The 26,494-nt window shown below is 40.6% G+C and overlaps 1 pseudogene across 1 annotated transcript; it reads right to left on the bottom strand.

Moving 5' to 3' along the window:
* Nucleotides 1–1,406: 1,406 nt before the first annotated feature.
* On the bottom strand, nucleotides 1,407–16,693 carry LOC309651702 (dnaJ homolog subfamily C member 14 pseudogene; annotated as a pseudogene). Its single transcript has one exon. The product of its transcript is annotated as a dnaJ homolog subfamily C member 14 pseudogene (transcript).
* Between the last annotated feature and the right edge of the window lie 9,801 nt (nucleotides 16,694–26,494).

Genomic DNA, 26,494 nt, shown 5'->3' with positions numbered 1-26,494 from the left:
CTTTCTTCCCATTTCTATTTCATCTTATTTCCCAATCAATCTCAGCTTAAAATTAACCTGGGTTAGCACTTCACACAATGCTCACCTTATATGAAATTCTATAGGTCGTCCTTCGATCCACATTTTAGAGGTACTCAATAGTGTTCATTCTAATGCTACTTTCAATGAAATCTTATCTTTGACATATTGAGACTACAAAATACTTTGAATACAAAATACTTTGCATTTATAGATCTTGTTGAATTCATGACTGTTACCTACACAGCAGCAAATCATGAAAATTAGGGTTGGAAAAGTCTTATTAGGACTGAGAGTCCATCCCCAGAGGCTGTGTAAGAATGTTACTTATAATTCAAAATTTATTAAGCCCCCAAAATGCACTAGGCTCTTTATAGAACAAAAAGCTGGACAAAGTCAGAGCCTAAGTTATTTATAATAAGGCACCATCGCCTTGTTCATTTTTCTCTTTAAAGGACTCCAGAAATGGGACTTTGAAAGTTTTCCACAAACAACAATTCTATGGCTTGATAAATTTTTCTGATGAGAAGTTTATTCCTGGTATCTAAGAGATGCTTAATTCACCTTATGCCAGTTAATAGTCAGGAGTAAAATAAACCTACCTATGAACCTAGAACATGAACCCTGGGCGTAACTTCTTTTAGAGTTTCTCTCAATTTCTTTTCCTATCTTGAAGCAGGACAGAGGAAAACCAATTCACGACAAATATTTGTTTACATATTTTATAATAATTGAATAGCTGAATAATGCTTCCGTGCTCTTTCGATAAAATACATTTGTAAATATACCTGTCACTTAATACAGTACATTACACAGTATTTGACACATGATCAGCATTCAATAAATTTTTTTAAGTGTATATATAAGACAGTTTTTTCAATAACATATGATTGCGGTATGTATGACTTATCTTTGTATTGTTAGACTGAGAATATGAGGGAAATATACTAGTACTTTGAGTATTCACCGTGCTTTATAAAATCCACTGGTTCAAATACACAGTTCCTTAGTGAATCTCTAAGATATACAGATTTCCAAGACATAGAGTATAAGTTAACCAACACTCAAACCAGGAATTTTTTTTTTTTTGCCAGTTATGTATTTATAGAAAGATAATCCCCTGGCTTTAAATAGATATGTACATACAAATATGAACAAACTTAAAAAACTACAAACCCTTGGCTCATAAGGGGGCTGCCGGGAGCCCCTCTATCCTTCCCCCTCACCGGAGGGCAGAAGGCGTGAATCTGTTTTTTAAAAATTATCAGTTGTGGCCATCCCTGCAGCAACAAGCACGAAGCTGGGTGATTACCCACGAGGTGAGAGTTCCCGCTCTCTGAACTCTATGTATCTCCTGTAATTAGGGTGACATGCTTTCTTGTTCTGTCTTTTTACTAGTATATTGGGGCAAAGGAGGGGGCTCCCTCCTGAAATGGGTCAAGAAATAATACAGACACGTTTAAAAAGAGGGGGGAAAGTGTCATCTGCTTTAGAAGCAAAAGACAAGACAAAGGGATACAGACCCCAGGGAAATACCCAGTTCCCACACTACTATGGGAGATATGGTCCAGCCCAGGTCCAGGCTCTTAGGTTCTTTGTTCTATTCACCCCCTATTTCTTTGGTATTGTCAGAAGACACGATTCAGTTCCTGGGTGCTGGTGGAGGAGGGACAGTGGTTCCAGGGCTTCCTAAAAGTACTGAGTGAACAATTTGAGCTTAAAATTTTACCTTTTTTAAATATTTAAAAATAAATCAAACTCTATCCTGTGCTCTACACAGCCCTCTTGACTCCCTGACATTGATTTGAGGAAAGAGACGGGGTGTCAACGTTGGAAGGGCGTCCTCACTTTCTTCCACCGCTTCGGTTTGGCTTCTGCCTTGGGTACTGTGCTGTTGGGCTTGGAGGCTGCAGTGGTCCCAGGGCCCAGCTGAGGAGCTGCAAAGAAGTTCCCTTTGGACATCTGGCCTGGGGGTACTTGAAAGACCTGGCTCAAGAAATCCTGAAGGTCAGCAGGAGGGGCACCTGGGGTAGCTCTCTGCCGCCCACTGGTGCCTGGCCTCCGTGAACCAAATGAGATGTGATAGGGGGCTCTGCGGGTATCTGGGGAGATTCCCACACGCTGGCATCCAGCCCACTCTGTGATGTCATACACCTTTCTCTCCATCAGCGCAAAGTAGGTGATCTTGAGGCCCAACATGCTTGACTCGGCCCCAAAGTCTCCTTCCTCAGCAGGATGCAGCCTGTTACACTCAGCACAGTATCTGGCACTCCTAGGTTCCCGGTCCATTTCAAACCTCCTATGCTTTCCCTGGCATCGGCCACACATCATAGTATTCATTGCTTCTTTGAGGTCCTCCTGCAGCTTGGACAGAAACTCATTCACTGACCGGCTCAGCTCATTCTCTGTCATTCGCTTCATCTCATATTCCTTCCGCCTTTCAGGGTTCCTGACAATGTCCCAAGCTGCCCGCCGAACCTGGAAGGCCTCCTCAGCCTGGGGATGGTTATTTTTGTCAGGATGAACCATCACTGCCAGCTGCCTATAGGCCTTCTTCAGTTCAACATCCGATGCTGTGGCTCCAACCCCCAACACATGAAAAGGGTTTAGCTCATCCTCAGGAACCCCAGCCATGGTCAACAGTCGAGCCACTTCCTCTTCAGGCTGGCAGTAGCGGCCACTAGCTACAGGTGCATTCCCCTGCCTATTGGTCCTCTGCTCGACCCAAGGCAACTCCAGCCAACCCCACTGAACTATTCTTACCAGCTGCTGCCACGGCCTGCTGTCTCTCAGCAGAATCAGGCACCGCTGCCAGGTGGGAGAAGCCAGCCAAGAGAAGAGCCAGGTGGCTTTACCCCTCCGGCCTAACTGGTCACTCAGTCCCACCAGAAACCGCCAGCCCAACTGTAGACAGCCCAACAAAAGGGCCAGAGCCGGGAGCAGCAAAGCACCCAGTAGCCTGAAACGGGTGAACAGCCCTGCCCCATAGCAAAACCCTTGGCTCGGGAATCGGGACATCACCTGGGCCCCGCCCCCCAGCCGCCCTGCCCAGACTCCCACCCAGACCCAAAAAAAGGTCCAGATCGCTGCCTTTCAGCTGCCCGCGTGCATGGATGAGATGGCCACGAGTTTCCACGTACTGCCCCACTAATACCAGCAGTTCCGTCAGCCGCCGGCAGCCTGCCCGTCCACGCTGACGCAGTTCCTCCGCCCCCGCACTCCCAGTCCTCTGCGCTTATCTGCCCGACTCCGTTTCCGACCCAGCCAGTGTCGACCAGGGGATCTGGGATCTCTGCGTCCACCCTCCCGAGATCCCTCCTCGGCTGGAACGCGGTGCCGTCGTCTCCGGGGTGCAGGTTTCTTTGCACTAGGCACGCGTGAAGAACCACTGGGAAACTTAAGAGGTTCCCCCTCATCATATTCCTCTTCCAACTCTGCGTCTTCCCCCAAAGCTGGAGAGGTACAATGGTGGCAAAAGTTGCTAGAAGAGCTGTCTCCTCCCTCAGGACGAGGCCCTTCAGGGATTCCAGGGGTTCCCTGGCAGTTACAAGCAGATGGAACGGAAAGAAAAGAAGGCTTCCCATCCTCCTGGTAGCCAGGCTCATTCTCTCTGGGGAGTTCCCGGTCCAGTCCTGACTCTTCTGAAGATGCCCCACTCTCATCAGGGTCCTCTCCGTCCCTAGGGGGTCCTGGGCCCCTTGGAGGGCCGTGGCTTGGATCTGACCAGTGGGCTGGGTTTGGGGGCTGCGTGTACTTAGGACTAGAGTGCTCTGTGAGGCAGCGGGTACCATTAGGAGCAGGCCCAGCTGCGTCCCTGAGTCCTGAGAATGTAAGTATGTCAGGGTCCACGGAGGGTCCTAAAGTCCTGAGGGAGGCACCACCACTCTGGTGGGCTCCACACAGCCCTCCTCCTCCGGGTGCTTCCGGGCCATGACCCCAGGGCTTCCTGCGGATTTTCGGTCACAGCCTTCACGGTAAGTTCCGATGCCGAAGAGCGGCGGGAACTCCTCCCCCTCGAGCAGGTGGGCCGAGGGCCAGGGGGAGCTAGAGAGCAGCTCCCCCGGCTCCGCCTCCCGTCCACTCCACACCGGGAGTTTTGATTCCCATTCATTTTGACTGAACTATATCAATGTCTACTGGGTGAGGAGAGGTGGTGGGAATTATCAAGCAAACTAGTCTTGTCTCTTTTTTTTTTTTCTTTCACTGAGTTGATTGAACTGAGAAGTTATTGGTCTCAGACACAGACTTATTATTTAAATAAACAAGGAGATGCTATAGAAACTGTATAGCCAGTTGATGAACTGAATATATTATTGCATCTCATGACTATTTCAGTGCCAAGATCCATGTATTCAATGCAAATACCTCGGGCTGCAATTTATAATCCATTCTCTCATCTTGGCTCCAGAAATAGAGTGATGATTATGTTGTACTTAACTCCAAGATATTTTTAAAATCTCATGGTATTTGCCATATAATAAATGAGACACCGATCCTCAATTCTCCTGCCAAAGGGAAAATGGACACTGCTTACAATCTATCACACCCTTTCTCATATCTCCCTTACTACATCCTCACCCTAACCTAGCAGGCGACACATGGAGATGTATCATTAAAGTATTTGCCTGAAAACCAAAATATTTATCCTAAAGCAAATCTAATATTCTTAAATCTGTAGCCACAGGAGGTGAAGAAACGAAGTGTGAAAGTATTTGCATTTGAAAGTACAAAGATCTTCACTATTTAGATTAAATGATAGGCAATTGCAATAAAGCTTCGATGTGTTAGAAGCCTTGTTAGGAATGTACGTATGGGAGAAACCTGTAACAGCTCTGGTCTGCTAGTCACAGGTGTGTGCTCTTAGATCTGCTACGAACTAACCGTGTGACTTCAGAAACAACACACGTGCCTATGCTTAGTTTCAGTTCATTTGCTTGTAAAATAAAAAGATTGAACTAGATTATTCCCAGGGTCTTTGCTGCTAAGAAATCCCATGTATTTTTATTTTTATTTTTATGCTTTAAAAATATTTTACAGATCTTAATATGAAACAGGATATGATTTGATTCTTGATATCATAACTATATACAATAAAAATCTGATATGACATTAAACATCCATAAGGTAAATATGAGGAATGCCATTCCTTACTGAGCATTGGCATTTAATCCTTGTCACTTTTTCACACCCCTGTAAGGACTGCATCGGTGTGCTACTTTACAGATGAGGAAACTGAAGCTGAAAGCAAATAAAGAATTTACTGTGTCACACCGTCTACTAAGAGGTGGAGCTGGGGTTAGAAGCCAGGTCTAACTGTATACCCTGTGCTTTATATCACACCAGGATGAATCAAGCAACAAATTAGAGTCTGGTCCTGTATTTCCAATTTCCACTTTTCTATTCCAGGAACCACTGGAACATAATAATGATACCTAATGTACATGAGTCTTTCCACTGTACTAAACGCTGTTCAAAGCACTTTTGTGTGTTATGTCATTTAAATTTACAACAATCCTAAAGGGAAACGGGAGGACAAATGCACAGAGAGGTCAAAGTCACAGATGTAAGTATGAGAGTTAAGATTTGAATCCCTATGTTTAATGTTAGAGCTTTACACAAGACAACTCTGGGTTTTAAATGGAAGTTCTTTCTTAAGCAAGTAGAGAAAATGCTTACAAAGCTGGGTTACTGCATTGTTATTTGAAAGAAAACCACTTCTTGGTGTCAGTCTTGTTGTGGATCTAACTTTCAGGTATATCCAAAAGTAGAGTATTTTGCCAAATCACTACTCTCATGCCTTAGGTGCTCAAAAACATTTCCATCTGTTAACGGCTGCGCATCTCCCTGCTTTGCCCCCTATTTTGACTTCAGTATTTATGTCTAACCTGTTCCCTTTCCGTATGTAGCCTGTGAAGGGTTCCAGAAAACTCTAATAGGTTTTTGTTTGTTTGTTTGTTTTTGGCCGTGCCACGTGGCTTGCGGGATCCTAGTTCCCTGACCAGCCAGCCGACCAGGGATCGAACCCGCGCCCCCTGCAGTGGAAGTGTGGAGTCCCAGCCACTGGACCGCCAGAGAAGCCCCTCTAATAGGTTTGTGCGGACCATCTCAATAGTGAAGATAGCTTCAGTATTTTCAACAGTTGCGTATTTAGTAAGTGATACGTAATTTTACATGTGTAAAATGAATCATGCTTTAATGCATTTTAAAGTACAGGAACCAAGAAGTAAGTGTATATATATAAAGAAGAGACTCTTTTTGCTTGCTTTTCATATGTATCTGCACTGGGTTCTCAGTTTTTTTCACATATCAAGTTGTTGTAAAGGTTGCCATAGCAGAAACATTTAATGTTTGGGAAAGACCATTTCTTAGGTTTGCTTTTTAAGGAAAAGAGTCATTTCAAGCCCTGTTGACATGTCACTCTTCGGTAAGATTTTCATTTATACTAAACATGCCTGACGTATCATCTTCACGGTCTTCTGTGACCTGGAAATGCTAAATTGTTCATTTCCGCAGAAGGGTTATGCTTCTGGCTGTGACACAGTGAATAAATCCATCATACTTCTGTCAGAAAGTAGTATCCCAATTTAGATTTCTTAACCCAAACAGTCTTACTGTGTCCACAGATAAAAACTGACATGAAAGAAAACCAGTTATTGACTGAATTCATCAAAGGTTTCCTTTCACCATCTTCAAACAACCAGCTCATGAAATGTACCCACTTTGCCGGGCCAGATTATATATGTCAGGATAGTCTGAAAGGTCATTTGGCCCCTGAGAATATTTTCACCTTACACAGTGAAAAGTCAAGTGGCATTTACCCCTATTACCTCCTTAATGTAATAAATATTGGCCACTGATCTTGATTATTTAGCCTCCGAAATGATACAACCCTAACCCTAACCCTAATACCTCCACAGCTCCACAGAACTGCTCGTTTTAGCTGCAATGCTCACACTCACTTTTCTCTTTCAAACCTTTGCATAAACATCACTTTCTCTGTGAGGCTTGATCTGATCAGATCATTTTAACCTACCCCTGTACTCTCTATCTCTTCCCAATTCATTCTTCTCAACAGCGCTATTACATCTGATGTTCCATATATTTTTCTTGTTTTTAGTGCTCCCCACATGAATATATGAATTCCATAAGGGCAGAGAGTTTTGACTCTTTTGCTCACTGCCATTTCCCTAGTTCCTAGCACAGTGCCTGGCCCATAGTAGGTGCTCAGTAAGGATTTATTGAACAAGCGAGGGAATGATATCCCTCCAAATAAAGGCTTGTAACATTTTTGGTATATCCTGTAATGTCCCAGATTTATATCTAAATATATCTTCTTATCAGGGGTAGTCTATGAAGGGATTATTATCTTTTCAAAACAATAACAAATATGTTCATTGGAACATTTGGCATCTTTTTTCAAAGATCTCAAAAGTCCAGAAACCTGGGAGTTGCACAGTTTATGTCCTACTCTTGATTCACCATTGTCTCCAGCTGACTTTGTTCAAATCACTTAGATGTCAACTGCTCAAGAAAGTAAAATCTAGGCTACAGGCTGCCATTCATAAAATAAATGATATTACATGTGAATAAATACAGGCTTACATTAAAAAAAAATCACTTAGATCTCAGAACCTCAGTTTTATGGGAATGTAAATTAAAGGACATAAGCTAAATGATGCCTAGTTTTGTTCCACACTCTGAAATTCTATGATTCTTAGGATATTTTCTTCCATCTACTCAATGTTTTCAGTATTTCCTGTGTATAGAACATGTACTGGTTGATAAATAGACAAAATACAAAACCTAAGTGCTTACTCAATAGATATAGAAAATAAGGAATCAGGCAGATCTATTGATATTATCCAGGTTTTTATATGTAAATTTATGTGAAAGTTATTCAAAAAGTCAAATACTTCCTTGGCATCACCTCCAACATTGACACTTCTGAACTTGTGAATTACACCCTACATAAGCACGGCTCCACGATTCTTTTTTTTATCTAGATTACAAAGCCACTGAACTGTCTTTTCATCTCAGATGCTCTACTGAACATACTATACAATTTTTCAACACCATAATTTGATCTGAGAACATCTGCAAAAAATCTGTAGCACATTTTTTCCACTTCTCAGCACTTGACTTCTGAGCCTCTCCATATCAGGCATTCTTGCACAGTTCCTGTGACATTTTATTGAGCAAACCACCAGAAACACTTCTGTAGAGCTCCAATAGGACCAGAAAATGAATCTGATTAACGACGTTGTTAAGGGAATTCTTAATTACCTGCTCAACCTATGGATCAAGCTGTTCTTTTAGAAATAAGAATCTTATGGCATTTCCCCCACTGTTATTCCTTATTTGAAATTCTTCTTATATATAATCAAGATTATCCCATGCATCTATTTATTTCCCCAAATAATCTAAGTTTCTGGGAAGAATTGCAAGGCTTTCCCTGTGGTTGGTGTTTGAAAAAGTGAGGAAGTTTAACTAAACATTCAAATTTTACCTCAGTCATGCACACATAAAACCTGATGTGCGCTTTCTCTTGTCGTATTTGTTTATTCTATGCCTATTAGTCTTCCAGGTCTCATTTCCTCTTTTCCCCAGAAATTCAGCAAGAAATGCCACCATGTCCTTTGATTCCCGCCCCCCTCATTTTCCTCCCTCCTTTATTACTTGCATCCTAATATTCATTTATTTCCATCTTATTTTCTTATGGATTTCTGGCTATCTGCAACTTTCCTCTATTCTTTCTATTTATCCTTGGAGGATTTTATTTTTTATTTTCTGGTTCTGACAGTCTGGGTGGCTTGAACAACAGAAACTTATTTTCTCTCAATCCTGGAGGCTAGAAATTCAAGACCAAGGTGTCAACAGGGTTGGTTTCTTCTGAGGCCTCTTCACTTGGCTGTAGATGGGCGCCTTCTCTCTGTATCTTCAGAAGGTCTTCCCATTTTGTGAATCTGTGTCCTAATCTTTTATTCTTATAAGGATACCAGCTATATTGGATTAGGGCCCATCCACACGGCCTCATTTTACCTTAATCATCACTTTAAGTACCCTTTCTCCAAATACAGTGACATTCTAAGGCACTAGGGGTTGAGATTCAACATATAAATTTTGGGGGAAACAATTCAGCCTATAACCGGTTCCCTCCTTTTTCTTTCCCTTTGGTTATTCAGCTACTATTTTTCTGTGCTTTCCTATTTTATTTTTTATAATTTGTATTTTTACTCTGGTCTCTATTCTTTAGACCTATCCCCTTTCATGCCTCACGGACAATCTTATTCCCATTAATCTCCAAGGCCACTCACTGCCTAGAATCCCAGCAATAACAAACCTTTGTAACTTTTGGTTTTGAGACTAAAGAAAGGAGTTAGAAGATAAGACATGAAAGTGATGTATGCCTACTCCACCCTGAACCAAATGCTGGGAGGTCTTTTCCAGCCAGCCTACTGCCACAGCCAAGAACAAAAAGGGAGGCAAAAGGCCAGGCTGCCAGATTTTATCTTTGTGTTTGTTTCCATGAAGGACTAGAAAGATATTATCAACTTTGTTCACTTCAGACTTGCTGCTGACTCTTCACACTTAATAACTGAGCAGAAATACATCTGCTCTTTCATTGCCACTGTCTTTGCAGAAGGAAATGCTATGATCTTACCTCATGAAGTACTGCTCAGTGATTGTGTAGCTGCAGAACTCCGGAGAAGCTCTCCTTGCTTTTCTTACTCAGAGGAATGGGGAGACCAACATTCAGTCCCTGATTAACCGCTTCCTCTTTCAGTGTCCACCTCCATTCTCTTGCCCCAAGTGCTTGTTGAATCTGAGCCTTCATTCTTTCTGCCAGTCGAGAGTACAAGAGAGAGGCTACTACTCTTGGGACATATCCTGCTGTGTTCAGTCAGTTCTGAGTTTCCCAGCAGGCAGAGAAGACATATGCTTAGGGCACTCTGCAAAGCAGGAGCACCAAAATGATGTTTGAAAGAGTCTTAGGTTTAATAATGATTTTTCCTAAGAAAACCATAAAATGAGAAATCTTTGGGGGGAAATTAGATCTTTATTGGACTTTCTTACTTTTATTTTACATCTTGGTATTATTATTTTGTAATTTTTAATTACATATCTGGGAAGAATGGGTGCAACACAAGCTGCTCAGTGCCATTCTTTCTAATTGTCTTGGCCCAGCTTGTTTTCTATTTCAAGTGCAGTCAGAAATGATTAATTCTTCATTTTAAGAAGCTTGAGTACAAAGTGTTTTAAGTGCTCTTGACTGGAGTTAGTTTTCAAAGGCATTGAGTTTGAGTCATTGATAAAAGGAATGATTCAGAATAGTCACTGTTTCTGGGCTTGTAGCATTTTTATTTCATTGTGAATTGTACAAATATTTTTTCAAACTCCCTTAAATTCATACCTATTGATGTCTTGAGGTATTTAGTTCATGGGAACCAATCCAAAATAAATTCTTAGGATGCTTCCCCAAGGATTAAAGCTATAGAGTGACAGCTCAGTCCTTGGCCTGACCCTATCTGGAGGCTTCAGCTCCGTGTAGACTCTAGGACATATCCTCCTCCCATCAGGGAGAATTTAAAGAACTCTAGGTTCAGAGTAAAGGAACCATCAAATTAGCCTCTTTGCCCTTCTTGGTCTCAAGGTCCAGTAACTGAGTTCCAGTACTGGTAAACTTTCAACTTCCCAGACCCTCTGGGATTGTAGCCTTTCTCCCACTCTTACCAAAAAAACTTGCTTTCAACTCTTGAATTACAGTGTCTCTTCACCAACAGAAGCTCATTCAACTTAAAGACAACACTGGGGAGGACTTACAGCACACATTAGCTCTGTTTTTTCTAAGCATCTTCTACTAGTTCTACTAGTGAGGAAATTAAAGCTCAGTGATTTGCCCCAAATCCCACATCTTGAAGCGAAACCTTCTGATTTGGCATGTATTGTTCTAATCTCAGCTCTACTTTTTCTCCCAAACAGACCCCTATACCCTATAGATAGTGTGCTTCCTGTTTTCCACAAATAATTTGACACCCAATTAAAGTAGAAAATTTCTAATGGGATTTAGACACCCAGTGGTTATTCAAAGCAAAAATTACAAAGAGTCGTCAAAGCATCTCGTCTGGATGTTGGAGCAGCTAAATGCCCTCAGAATCCAATACAGATTCCAGGCTTCCTTGTGGAGAAGAGGAAGCTAGTACTGGCACCTACTTGCCACCTCTTGCCCCATTCTTGCCCTTATTACATCACTTACAAAAGCACAAGGTTGAAAGTCTAATGCCGATTCTTGTCCACGCAAACTGAAGGTGACTTTGGTTTAACTTCCCTTGCGTAGCAATTTCTAATACTATTTTTGTGTTGAACACTACAAAGAACAGAAAGTAAAGTAAATACTAGAATAATTTAAGAGTCAATGTTGCATTTACTAGGATTCTGCTTTTAGTTTATCTAAATATTTTCCGCCCAAATGAACTTTAAATGACTTGTATACAGTGTATATCCCCATCTCTACAAGAACCACTTGAATAATGTTGTAATTAATATGCACAGTCACAGAAATGTGTCCCATGAATATAAATACACTCTCCACATAGTGTACCTACATTTATACTTATTCTCTAAAATAAGCATCAACTGACATAGCCGGAGTGATGTGTACAATCAGTAGCAGAATACTGAGCATGCAAAATGTGCTAAAAAGGAGGCATATGTGGTGGAGCCAGTGCTGAGTATGTAGCAACACGAGTGATGGGAGTCCTCTGTAGTAAAGTCCACTGGATGGGGCGCATCTTGCTGTGTGAAAAGCTTGCAATGTGTGAACACTGACGTATAACAGTTGTAGGAGCAAATGATTTAAATGAGTCTCTACTAAAACCTCCAGAGGTCTGTAACTGATTTTTAGTTTTAGTTTTACATCAGAGCAAAGCAAGAACAATTGAAAGAACTTTTTAAGGCAGAACTTCCTTTTTGCTGCTGGCTGTGTCACTTGCTGGGAAAAGGGCTAAATGGTCAGAGCACCAGCATGCTAGCTTTCCCAGCAGGCAAGGAGGAAGGAGGGTTTATGAGTGGCCTCGGGTCCGGTCTTCTGTAGGATAATACCTGTGACAAGTGGGGAGGGGGCTGGTGCCCATCCTCACAGTGTGGTTGGAAATAGGAACAGGAAACGTGGGGCATTTTCCTCAATTAGTTTTATTTTACAGATGTGCAATTTGAGATCCCAAAAAGCAGTGTAACTGACTTAGGATTGCACAATTAGTGAATGGCAAATCCAGGGCCATATCTGGACTTCAGAATCCTCTGCATCTACGTGTTTGGTGTTTGGAGACAAGGTAAGAGATGAAGATATTCAACTGAAATTCAATACATGAGGCTACAGAGTAATTCACATCCAAAAAGTCTTTACTGACACACTGACCTCCAAAAAATGAGGTAGAAAGTGAGCACTGATATCCAAGGGACCAATTACCATTAAGAAACCTGTTCTTTCCATCTGCTCCAAGAGCTGTTCGCACCCAGCTTCACATATTCGCAGGCCTTCAATCAATGGTAACAGGCCACTCATCTGTTAACAGTCATAAGGCAGGGGCAGAATTTCTGGGTCTGGAAGGATCTGAGGATCTAGCCCATCACAGAAGTCTTCCTTGCAATATTACTAAGAGGTGAGGATGATTTCGCCTCTATTCTAGAACTTGCAGTGGCAGAAGCTAGCTATATTCTGAAACAGTGCGATCCATCGAATTGTGCTATTTATATGGAAATTGGAGATCAGGTCTACAAAGTATGGTCGCATCTGCATCTTGAGTTCTGCAGGACAATGTCTTGTGATCAAAGAGAGTACTAACCCAATGCCCTCCCCCAAGCTGTTCCATTATACTCAGGTCTCAATGATGGGGACCATTTCTTATTTTTCTTTGTGTCCTTGATATTTAGAATGAATAGTGAGTGCCTTGTTATATCTATCTCCAAATCAGGGCTGTCTCAAACAGTCTTTCACTTCACTTGTGCCCTGCAAGTGACAGTGTCTACCTGGACGAAGGGGGGTTCCTTGTACAGTAGCACCTCTGTCTCCCAAACCAGATATCAGTGGGGCTGTCAGCAGTAGCAGGAGAAAAGCGGGGGAAGTTCAGCTTTTGCCAAAGTACACAGACACTGTGTAGGCCAGTGGTGGCCCTAGAGGCAATATGTATATGCTACTAGACATCAAGAGAGAACTGAGAAGAAAAAGCTGTAAGGAAAGAATACTAACCAAGGTCCTGAAGCCCAGAAGTGGTTTCTCCAGTGTGGGAAGTATTGACATATTAACCGATCCTTTGGTCTTACACCACCAGTGAACTTCTGCCCTCAACAAAAGCAAAAGGTTTCTGGACCCTTTTAAGGATGAAAGGAAGAGTCAGTTTGGACAATCCCAAAGGTGAAAGTGAAGACTGCATTGCTAAAGGCACACTATTCTGAGGGGATTGCGAGCAATGTAGCAACATACCAGACTCCTTAAGTGTCTAGCTCCAACCTAACTTCCCAGCCTCATTTCCTACAATTTAGACCCCTCCCTTGCCTTACTCACCACTCCCCTTCATCAAACTGATGCCATCTGTGTTCCAGACACACTCTGCTTCTCACCGTTGCACAAACAACAGGCTCTTTTTCATCCCTCTGTGTTAAGCTATTGCCTCCTATTAGTCTAGCTTCTTCCCTGGAATTGACGTGGCATGTTCCCATCCACAATCCTGACCCAGCTCAGAGGTTATTGCCTGTGGGGACATGCCCTCCCCCAAGCTGTTCCAGTATACTCAGGTCTCAATGATGGGACCATTTCTTATTTCTCTTTGTGTCCTTGATATTTAGAATGAATAATGAGTACCTTGTTGTATCTATCTCCAAATCAGGGCTGTCTCAGTCTTTAACTGGACTTTGCTTTTATGTGGCTATAATTTCCCTACACTATCTTACACTTGTTTTATTGGCATATTCTTGAAATTCCAAATCTTTAGAACTTCAGTTTCCTTATCTAAAATTGAAGCAAAGATGTAAATATATCATAGGTTCAGAGGATTAAATGAGATCATGTATGTATAATATTTAGCAAAGTACCTGGTATATTAGCAGGGGCTAGATTATTATTGGTTTATATTCCATTCCCATGGTGCACATGCTTTTAAAAGACTGAACTTCTAAAACGAAATCAGGAAACCAATGACATTAAACTAGGAGGACAATAAGTGTAAAGTCAAAGAAAAACATGAATTTTGCTTTAAATTGTGACCCATATCTATCACAGCAAATATTTGTTTCTTTGACATTTTGGGGAACTCACTTCCACTTCTCAAATTCCATGAATGCCTTTCAAAGACTCAGCACCATTAATTCTAACTAGAAGTGAGGCACATAGTGTGTGGGTAGATAGCTGGTTTACTCTTCATCCGTTTTCCGCTGTAGCTTCTTACGTAAGCTAAATATCTGCCTTATAGAGGAAGCCTGCTCAATGTAGAGTCTAAATATTTCATATCATATTTAAAATCCGTAATCATTGCTCTGGATTTATTTGGCATTGGGATCAGACTATCATCATCTTCCACATAAAATTCACTTTATTATAATATTAGGTCATAGGTAATGATTTAAGCTTTTCCTTCATGAGGCTCACTCACCTCCATTCCTCAGAGACCCCATTTGCATCATGTTTTTAAATTCTATGTAGCTTAACTTAAAATCACTCTAAAGCTTATTAAAATGGGACCCCAAATATGTTTTCTAGTTCATGAAAACCAGTATCATTGCCACATCCATATGATTCAAAGAATAAGTTTACACCGATCCAGATCTGTTGCCATTATTTGTCAGGCTGAGAGCGGTTGATTATTAATGGTAATTACTTGCGTAAGGAATCCCTCCCCGGGTTCTGAATTTTAAATCACAGCACCTCCAGGTTTGCTGGCAGAGGCTATTCCTCGAACTGAAGAAAGAAGGAGGGAACAGAAGCAACAGGTCTTTCCCCTGGGAGGCCTTTGGGGAGATGGATGAAATCACAGATAGTCTTTAACCAAATACCAGGCCTACCTGACAGACTCCGCACAGCAACTCACAGGGTCCAGGAGCAAGAGCGATGCATCTTAAACATACTCCCAGCCGTCGGTCTGTCGGTAACAAATTAGACTTGTCACTTTATCCAAGCAGATTCAGTGAAGACGTTACCAGTGTTAATGATCTGTGCTTGCCATGGGAAGAAGAAGCAGGAATCTGAGTCTGGTGGTGCCCAGGGACAGCTTTCAGTTTCTTTTCATTTCTCTTCTCTTGGCTGCATGGTAGCATCACAAGTGAGGCTTTTCCACCATCATCCTTCTCTCAAGTTTGAAAAATGTCAGATGGTATGAAAGTCTGTTATATATTCTGCTCCTCTGTAGACAGGCCAGCACTTACCCACTGTTTACTCCTATGCCTGAGTTTGATTTAGGAAGGTCAGGGGAATTAACCTCTAAGAAGAGTGTGCCTGTAAACGAAGGGCTTGTTTTACAGGATGCCGGTTCTCCTAGGTTGTCCACGGACACGGAATGTTTTAAGAAGAGAGTGTTTTCAACAGGATCCACACTCCCCTGGACTTTGCTTCCGCTGAATCCCGTTTCTAAAGAAAAGAACTTGAAACTAAAGGACAAGCAGGATCCCAGTGTTACAGTGATGAACTGTCTACACAGAGCATCTCCACCTTTAAGAAGGAAACTACTTTAATTCATCCCCAATAATTAAAGATGTTTCTCTAATGTATAGATGCAATGTCTTTGATAAGTACTCTTGGCTTTCCTCAAGCATTTTTTTTTAAACTTGCTCAGAAAAACAAATGACAGTAAAATAGGATGTCTCTCCACCCCAATCACAACCTGGCACATTGTAGTAGCTACGTAATAGACCATGGAAATCAATCCGACTTAATCTGCTAAGCTCCAGCAATTATTTCAGTGACCCAACCAAAACTGGAAAAAAAAAATTAATGTTGATGGCTCAGGCTGAAACTGGTTGAAAATTTTAATTTGCCAAATACCCACAGAGACAACTAAATATAAGACAGGTTAAATGTTGCATTATATTAAAGGACATAATGAGTTTCAAAGAGAAGACTCTCAGGCTGAGTATATTGAAATTGGGCTGTTTATCAACTAAAGTCTTCTGAGTTTATCAATAGCTTCACACTTGCCTTTGAAAATAAGCAGTCCTTCCCACAAATGAAAGGTCTGGACCCAGCAATCCGCAAATGAGTTTGTAGAAACCGTAATCAAGGATGATTCAGGAGGGAAATCTATTTTATGTTCTCTATACTATGGGCTGTTCATTAACTGTTATGAGTCTTTGGGTTGTGGGAAAAAAACAGATCCATGGGAAAAGAGCACGAATCAAAGGGACAAACACTGCTGTGCTCATTTTCCTGTAGACTTACGGAGTCAGGTTTGCTTTCAAGACCTGAGTTTGCAGGAGCCTGGTAGCTGGAAGAACACCAAGAATGAAGGGATAACAAAACCACAAAAGCCCAAACAGGCAGTTCCAAGGAATGCTTTCAGAAGCAGCTCTAGTTAATTCTCACCCCTTCTTTAGTCCAAGCCAGCACCTGCCCAGCACCAAGGCAGTGGAGCTGGGTGATCATCTCTCACTGTAGGCTAACACCTTCTCTGCTTTGATTTTCTGGGCTTTGAAGTGTTTTACTGCACACACACACACACACACACACACACACACACACACACACACAGCTGAATTTCTACAGGGCAAACTTCAGTTGTTGGTTTTTTTTCAGGAGTTTTTTTCTTTTTTTCCCCCTTTTTCTTCTTGCCCCTTTCTCATCTATATTTCTTCAGCATGCATTTTCCTTCTTAGAGCTGTCATTCCTAACTAGCCATTCTTAGTCAAGACATAACTAAGTTCTGTGAGGCATCACCCACTGGGAACCTCGCCTCCGTGCAAGCGGGTCTGAATTGCAGGCTGGCTGCATTTTTGATGAGTCCCTGAACATAATGTACTATCAACCGGGGATGGAGGAAGCCAGTGGCATTAGGACTGAGAGGCTCAAGGAACATATTTTTCAGACATATTGGATTTTGCAGAGTCTGCATTGGATTTCGCCCCACAGGTAACCTACTTATTTTTTCCTTTAATTTCCAGGCCTTTGTGGATATAAGAGGGCCTGAAACCATAGGAGCAAGTGACAATGAAGCCTTTTAAAATTCAGCTTAAAACCCAAGATGCAAAGAAAAATCTAAATGGATGGCAATTCTGAGGAAGGGAGTGGCAGGACATACTTAAGTGATGAAAGGGAAAAACCTACAACCAAGATTACTCTGCCCAGCAAGGATCTCATTCAACTTGACAGAGAAATTAAAACCTTTACAGACAAGCAAAAGCTAAGAGAATTCAGCACCACCAAACCAGCTTTACAACAAATGCTAAAGGAAATTCTCTAGGCAGGAAACACAAGAGAAGGAAAAGACCTACAATAACAAACCCAAAACAATTAAGAAAATGGTAATAGGAACATACATATTGATAATTACCTTAAATGTAAATGGATTAAATGCTCCCACCAAAAGACACAGACTGGCTGAATGGATACAAAAACAAGACCCGTATATATGCTGTCTACAAGAGACCCACTTCAGACCTAGGGACACATACAGACTGAAAGTGAGGGGATGGAAAAAGATATTCCTTGCAACTAGAAATCAAAAGAAAGCTGGAGTAGCAATTCTCATATCAGACAAAATAGGCTGTACAATAAAGACTATTACAAGAGACAAAGAAGGACACTACAAGATGATCAAGGTATCAATCCAAGAAGAAGATATAACAATTGTAAATATTTATGCACCCAACATAGGAGCACATCAATACATAAGGCAAATGCTAACAGCCAGAAAAGGGGAAATCGACAGTAACACAATAATAGTAGGGGACTTTAACACCCTACTTTCACCAATGGACAGATCAACTAAAATGAAAATAAATAAGAAAACACAAGCTTTAAATGACACATTAAACAAGATGCAATTTATTTATAGGACATCCCATCCAAAAACAACAGAATACACTTTCTTCTCAAGTGCTCATGGAACATTCTCCAGGATAGATCATATCTTGGGTCAGAAATCAAGCCTTGGTAAATTTAAGAAGATTGAAATCGTATCAAGTATCTTTTCTGACCACAACACTATGAGACTAGATATCAATTACAGGAAAAAAACTAAAAAATACAAACACTTGGAGGCTAAACAATACGTGACTGAATAACCAAGAAATCACTGAAGAAATCAAAGAGGAAATCAAAAAATACCTAGAAACAAATGACAATGAAAACACGATGGCCCAAAACCTATGGGATGCAACAAAAGCAGTTCTAAGAGGGAACTTTATATCACTAAAATCCTACCTCAAGAAACAAGAAAAATCTCAAATAAACAACCTAACCTTACACCTAAACCAATTAGAAAAAGAAGAACAAAACCCCAAAGTTAGCAGAAGGAAAGAAATCATAAAGATCAGATCAGAAATAAATGAAAAAGAAATGAAGGAAATGATAGCAAAGATCAATAAAACTAAAAGCTGGTTCTTTGAGAAGATAAACAAAATTGACAAACCATTAGCCAGACTCATCAAGAAAAAAAGGGAGAAGACTCAAATCAACAGAATTAGAAATGAAAGAGGAGAAGTAACATCTGACACTGCAGAAATACAGAGGATCATGAGAGATTACTACAAGCAACTATATGCCAATAAAATGGACAACCTGGAAGAAACAGACAAATTCTTAGAAAAGCACAACCTTACAAGACTGAACAAGGAAGACATAGAAAATATAAACAGACCAACCACAAGCACTGAAATTGAAACTGTGATTAAAAATCTTCCAACAAACAAAAGCCCAGGACCAGGTGGCTTCACAGGCAAATTCCATCAAACATTTAGAGAAGAGTTAACACCTATCCTTCTCAAACTCTTCCAAAATATATCAGAGGGAGGAACACTCCCAAACTCATTCTACGAGGCCACCATCACCCTGATACCAAAACCAGACAAAGATGTCACAAAACAAGAAAACTACAGGCCAATATCACTGATGAACATAGATGCAAAAAATCCTCAACAAAATACTAGCAAACAGAATCCAACAGCACATTAAAAGGATCATACACCATGATCAAGTGGGGTTTATCCCAGGGATGCAAGGATTCTTCAATATATGCAAATCAATCAATGTGACACACCATATTAACAAATTGAAGGATAAAAACCGTATGATCATCTCAATAGATACAGAAATAGCTTTCGACAAAATTCAACACCCATTTATGATAAAAACTCTCCAGAAAGTAGGCATAGAGGGAACTTTCCTCAACATAATAAAGGCCATATATGACAAACCCACAGCCAACATCGTTGTCAATGGTGAAAAACTGAAACCATTTCCACTAAGATCAGGAACAAGACAAGGTTGCCCACTCTCACCACTATTATTCAACATAGTTTTGAAAGTTTTAGCCACAGCAATCAGAGAAGAAAAAGAAATAAAAGGAATCCAAATCAGAAAAGAAGAAGTAAAACTGTCACAGTTTGCAGATGACATGATACTATACATAGAGAATCCTAAAGATGTTACCAGAAAACTACTAGAGCTAATCTATGAATTTGGTAAAGTAGCAGGATACAAAATTAATGCACAGCAATCTCTTGCATTCCTATACACTAATGAAAAATATGAAAGAGAAATTAAGGAAACACTCCCATTCACCATTGCAACAAAAAGAATAAAATACCTAGGAATAAACCTACCTAAGGAGACAAAAGACCTGTATGCAGAAAACTCTAAGACACTGATGAAAGAAATTAAAGCTGATACAAAGAGATGTAGAGATATATCATGTTCTTGGATTGGAAGAATCAACATTGTGAAAATGACTTAGTAACCAAAGCAAACTACAGATTCAATGCAATCCCTATCAAACTACAATGGCATTTTTCACTGAAGTAGAACAAAAAATTTCACAATTTATATGGAAACACAAAAGACCCCGAATAGCCAAAGCAATCTTGAGAAAGAAAAACAGAGCTGGAGGAATCAGGCTCCCTGACTTCAGACTATACTACAAAGCTACAGTAATCAAGACAGTATGGTACTGGTACAGATACAGAAATCTAGATCAACGAAACAGGATAGAAAGCCCAGAGATAAACCCACGCACTTATGGTCACCTTATCTTTGATAAAGGAGGCAAGAATATACAATGGAGAAAAGACAGTCTCTTCAATAAGTGGTGCTGGGAAAACTGGACAGCTACGTGTAAAAGAATGAAATTAGAACACTCCCTAACACCATACACAAAAATAAACTTGAAATGGATTAAAGACCTAAATGTAAGGGCAGACACCATCAAACTCTTAGAGGAAAACATAGGCAGAACACTCTAAGATATTAATTACAGCAAGATCCTTTTTGACCCACCTCCTAGAGAAATGGAAATAAAACCAAAAATAAACAAATGGGATCTAATGAAACTTAAAAGCTTATGCACAGCAAAGGAAACCATAAACAAGATGAAAAGACAGCCCTCAGAATGGGAGAAAATATTTGCAAATGAAGCAACTGACAAAGGATTAATCTCCAAAATATACAAGCAGCTCATGCAGCTCAATATTAAAAAACAAACAACCCAGTCCAAAAATGGGCAGAAGACCTAAATAGACATTTCTCCAGAGAAGATATACAGATTGCCAAGAAACACATGAAAGGATGCTCAACATCACTAATCATTAGAGAAATGCAAATCAAAACTACAATGAGGTATCACCTCACACTGGTCAGAATGGCCATCATCAAAAATTCTACAAACAATAAATGCTGGAGACGGTGTGGAGAAAAGGGAACCCTCTTTCACTGTTGGTGGGAATGTAACTATGGAGAACAGTATGGAGGTTCCTTAAAAAACTAAAAATAGAAGTACCATATGACCCAGCAATCCCACTATTTGGCATATACCCTGAGAAAACCATAAATCAAAAAGAGTCATGTACCACAATGTTCATTGCAGCACTATTTACAATAGCCAGGACATGGAAGTAACCTAAGTGTCCATCGACAGATGAATGGATAAAGAAGATGTGGCACATATATACAATGGAATATTACTCAGCCATAAAAAGAAACGAAATTGAGTTATCTGTAGTGAGGTGGATGGACTTAGAGTCTGTTATACAGAGTGAAGTAAGTCAGAAAGAGAAAAACAAATAACGTATGCTAACATATATATGGAATCTAAAAAGAAAAAATGGTTCTGTAGAACCTAGGCACAGGATAGGAATAAAGACACAGATGTAGAGAATGGATTTGAGGACATGGGGAGCGGGAAGGGTAAGCTGGGATGAAGTGAGCGAGTGGCATGGACATATATACACTACCAAATGTAAAATAGATAGCTAGTGGGAAGCAGCCACATAGCACAGGGAGATCAGCTCAGTGCTTTGTGGCCACCTAGAGGGGTGGGATAGGGAGGGTGGGAGGGAGACGCAAGAGGGAGGGGATATGGGCATATATGTATAAGTATACCTGATTCACTTTTTTATACAACAGCAACTAACACAACAATGTAAAGCAATTATACTCCAATAAAGATGTTAAAAATAAATAAATATTCAATGGATGGCAATTCTGAATTTAGTGAAATATGATTTATTTCGAACATGTACAACTGTGTTTAAAATCCAGCAGTAAGCAAAGGATAAACATGAAATAATGCATGTTGATGTATACATTTGTCAGTTTTTGCTGTGGCAGCAAGCAAACTCAGGATCTCAGCAGTTTATAACACAAACCTGTCTTTCTTACTCGTGGGTCTGTGGATTGGGTGTGGCTCTGCTGCGTCCAACAGGGCTTGGATGGGCTTGGTGCCACGTTTGGGTTCAGGTCTGCTCTGTTAGTCTTTATTCTGGGAACCAGGCTCAAGGAGCAGCCACTATTTGGGGTGTGCTGTTCTGGCGACCGAGTGCAGAAGTTCAAGAGGATGAGCAAAAACATGGAATTCCTCTTAAATCCTTCACCTGGAGCTGCCAAGCTGCCCACATTTCATTGTTCCATGCAAGTCAGATAACCAAGCCCAGAGTCAATGGAGCCTGGAAGGTGTGGTACAGTAAATATAGATAGATAGATAGATATTGATATTTTGTCCTTGTCCCTGGTTGTTGTCACAGAGCTCCCCAAACTCTTGGATTTTACTGGGGGTTTTTGTATGCTAATGAAATGAATCACAGGGACGGAGGTCCTAGGTAGCTTTAGGATGGGGACTGGTCACCAGAAAAATCAGCCACGTGAATACAGAATGAGAACTTTCAGCCCGACCCCCCCTCCAGGGAGGGACAAGGGGATGGCAGTTGAGTTCAATCACAGATGTTTTAGGATTTAACCAAGTGTGCCCATGTGATGAAAGCCCCATAAGAATGCCTTGATGGGTTCAAGGAGCTTCCTGGTTGGTGGAACCACTGATGTGCTGGGATGGTGGTGTGCCTGGAGAGGGCATGGAAGTTCTGCACCTCCACCCTCCCACCTTGCCCTACCCATCTCTTCCGTTTGGCTGTTCTTGAATTGTATCCTTTATAATAAACCGGTTGCTTAAGTGAAGTGCTTTCCTGAGTTCTGTGAATCATTCTAGCAAATTATGGAACCTGAGCGAGCGGGCTGTTGGAACCCCTGAACTGGGAGTCAGCAGGCAGAAGTGTGGGTCACCGGGGCCGCCATTTGCAGCTGACATCTGAAGTGGGGCAGTCTTGTGGGACAGAGCCCTTAACCCATAGGGTCTGCACTGACTCTGGTAATCAGTGTCAGAACTGAATTGTTGGACACGCACTCAGTGTGGCAGAATTGGAGACTTAAAATGACATATTTAGTGTTAGAAAAAGCCACACAGAAGGGTATTCCAATCAAGAGAAAGCAAACCTAAGGAATGATAAATACTTATGAACAAATAATACAATTGGCCACAAGGGACTTTGGATCAGGTTTAAATGCATTAAAAATATTTAGCACTATCAAGGATCCTCAAATCCCAATTCCCCAGTCTACTCCCCATGTAACAATATCACTCCTTTTTTCATAAAAACATCAACATCACTCAGCATTAGCCAGAGGAGGTCCTCTGTTTCCAAGTAAACATTTCATGTAACTTGAAATAATAAAGAAGAATTATGGGGATATATTGTGTCCCTAGTGAGGCTTCGGGTACCTGAAAGAAGATTCTTCATCTTATGTATTCCCTGGGCTGATTTATACAAACTCTGGTGTGTAGCGCCAGGTACCTTTAGCTCACCAGCATCCTATACTTCTAGGTGGCAGAACTTTCACTCCTACCTGTATAATTATAAAGGTATCTACTTAAGGAGTGTTTAAAACAGTACCCTGAAGAATATCATGTACTTGTTTTCTCAAGTCCTATACACATCTCTGCTTGTCTCCAACTCAAGTTACAGAGGAAAAAAAAAAGACAAAGAAATTTAAAACAACACAAGTTCAACACAGTCTTGGATGCTTCCTTTCCTTAGCTCCTTTTGATCCTCATGATAGTTCTGTAAAGCGGATGCCATCACCTCCACATTGACCGCCCCCCCTCCACAGTTGTCCAGATAGAAACTAAGACTCAGAGACATAAGGGATTTCCCCACAGTGACTCAACTAGCATGGAATAGAACCAACATTTGAACTTAGTCCTGTTCAACAGAAGCTTTTCTCTCTACTCAACATTGTTCCACAGAAAAGGTCCCAGGCTTGAACTCATCTCAAGAAAAGACCAAGGAAGTAATGCTGGCATGTACATCATGAAATCTATCAAATGCATTTGGAGAAGAAAGGGGTAAAGTAAGACTATGTTAACCTGAATAAAGGAAGCTGGTGCTAGATATCTCTGGCATACAATATTGTTCACACCTAAGTTTTCTTTGCTTCTTTTCCAGAGCCTTCTATGTACCTTACTATGCACTCTACAAGTATACAAATAACACCCAGAAGTGGGCAAAAGATCTGAGCAGACAATTCACCGAAGATAAACAGATGGCAAATAAGCACATGAAAAGACACCCAACATCACTAGTCATTAGGGAAATGCAAATTAAAACCACAAAGAGCTAGTACAACACAATCCAATACACATATTAGAATGGCTGTAGTGAAAAAAGAACAGACAATAACAGGCATTGACAAGTATGTAGAGTCCACTGGAACTCTTATACACAGATGCAAAGTAAAATTCTATGACCAAAATTGTACGACCACTTTGTAAAACAGTTTGCAGTTTTTTAAAATGGTAAACAAACCATATGACTCGAATATTTGACTACTAGATATTTACACAATAAAAATAAAAATCATGTATACAAAGAATGTTTATATCCAAATGTTCATAGCAACCTTATTTGTAACCGCTGAAACCTGGACAGCTCAAATACCCATCAACAGAATACTTGTTGTATATCCATACAATGGAATACTACTCAGTGATAAAAATGAATGGACTCCACACAAAACAACGTGGAAGAATCCCAGAATATTTATACTGAGTGAAATAAGCCAGACTCCCCCCTCATGTCTTCATTTCACAATGTGAGAGTTATATTAGAAAAACACAGTCTGTTCTGTGTGAAGTTAAATCGTTTCTACTAAAGAAGGCTTTTGATAATTCCTAATGAGCCACAGTAATTTAGCATTACTGAGCTCAAGAGTTTTCAGTTTTCTCCCCCCAGCCATCTTCCCTTTTCACCTACCCTGAATGCTGAATGGTACCCAAAAGTTTCTGAATATTTCACTGTTTCTTGGGGAACTGGAAGAGAAGCTAGACCAACTCTCAGGTTAAAGAGAATGCACATGCTTTGGCAGTTGGGTCAATTGCCCAGGTATTAAGGAAATAATTATTTTCTCTTCACTTCTTTATGCATGCACCATGGTGTTCTAATATCATTGCTAGGTAGTTCACCATCAGGGTGTAGAGATTCCTGTTGAGACCCCCAAACCCTGTAGGAAGTGGCCTTGGGAATGTAATAATTTACCAGTTTCTCTTTAGGTTCAAGCCATGGGCAGGTAAAGATGTGTCCTGAAAGCACTGGGCCAGGAAAGTCACCAGGAAGGTCCCTGTAAGCTGCATCTTAGGTGAGTATGTGCAAGTAACTGCATTTGAAAGTTCGATCAGGGCTGAATAGTGAACTAAAAGACAAGGAGGAAAGTAAAACTCTACAAAGATTAGGCTTGAAGAACACTAGTGCTCTCAACATCACCAAGATTTTTAACTACACTACCCTGGTAACTTTCATCCTCATTATTTAACCTCAAGATCTTTTGCTCTCAACTTTGTCCTGGCTACCTTATACATACTCTCTATATCACAGTCAAGGGACAAAGGGGGGAAAGGGTAAAATTCATGTCATTTTATCTTTATTGGGTATGAATTTTACTGCTTTTTGCCACTTTCTTAGTGATGCTTTGTATGGAAGTTAAAAGAGAAGGTTGAATTCAGGTTGGATCAAATGGGATCCTTGTCCTCATATCTACAAATAATCAAACAAAATGCAACTTCAGTCAAGGCAGGGAAACTATCTGGTTCACCATTGCATCCCCAGAACCTAGAACATGCTGACCAATTAACCACGCTGTACTTTAAAGAGAAACAGAGACAAAATTCTATTTTATATGCTGTGAAATAGTTATTCATCCACCTCTATTTCAGAAATAGGAGAAATAAGATATAGACTATAAGTGATTTTACAAAGAACAAAAAGCTAAAAAGTCACAGAGCCAATATTTTTTATAAGGAAACCTTTTATTGGAGTATAACAAGCATACAAAAATGCCCACCCATCATTAAGTATCTAGCTGGATGAATTTCACAGATTGAATATATTTATGTGACTGTCACCCAAATCAAAAAAATTTAAAAAACACCTGCACCCCAGAAGCCTTTCTCAGCAAATACTTTTCCACCAATTAACCATTATTCTAACAACTAGTATCATAGATTACTTTTCCTTATTTTTGAACTTCATATAAATGAAATGATATAGTATTTTTTTAAGACCAGTTTCTTTCACTCATCATCACGTGTGTGAGATTCATACATGTTGTACATGCAAGTTTGTTCACTATGCTTGTTGTCTCATACTCTAAATATATCACCATTTATTTATCTGCCTTACTGCTGATGGACATTTAGATTTTTTGCAGTTTGAGGCTGTTACAAATAGTGCTACAATGAATGTTCATGAACATGTGTTTATCTCCTGGGTATGTAACTAGGTGTGGAGATGTTGGGTCCTGGGATACACACATATACTCAGCTTTAGTAGGTATTGCCAAACAGATTCCTAAAATGATTGTTCCAATTTACACTTCTACCAGAAGTGTGTGAGAGTTCTAATTGTTTCACATTCTTGTTAACACTTAAAATGTTCATTTTAGCAATTATGGTGAGTCTGC

The sequence above is a fragment of the Balaenoptera physalus genome, assembly GCF_965194825.1.
Source record: "Balaenoptera physalus genome assembly, chromosome: 21".
Lineage (NCBI taxonomy): Eukaryota > Metazoa > Chordata > Mammalia > Artiodactyla > Balaenopteridae > Balaenoptera > Balaenoptera physalus.
Note: the sequence above shows the minus strand (reverse complement) of the source record. Positions and strands in the feature narration are given on the sequence as shown.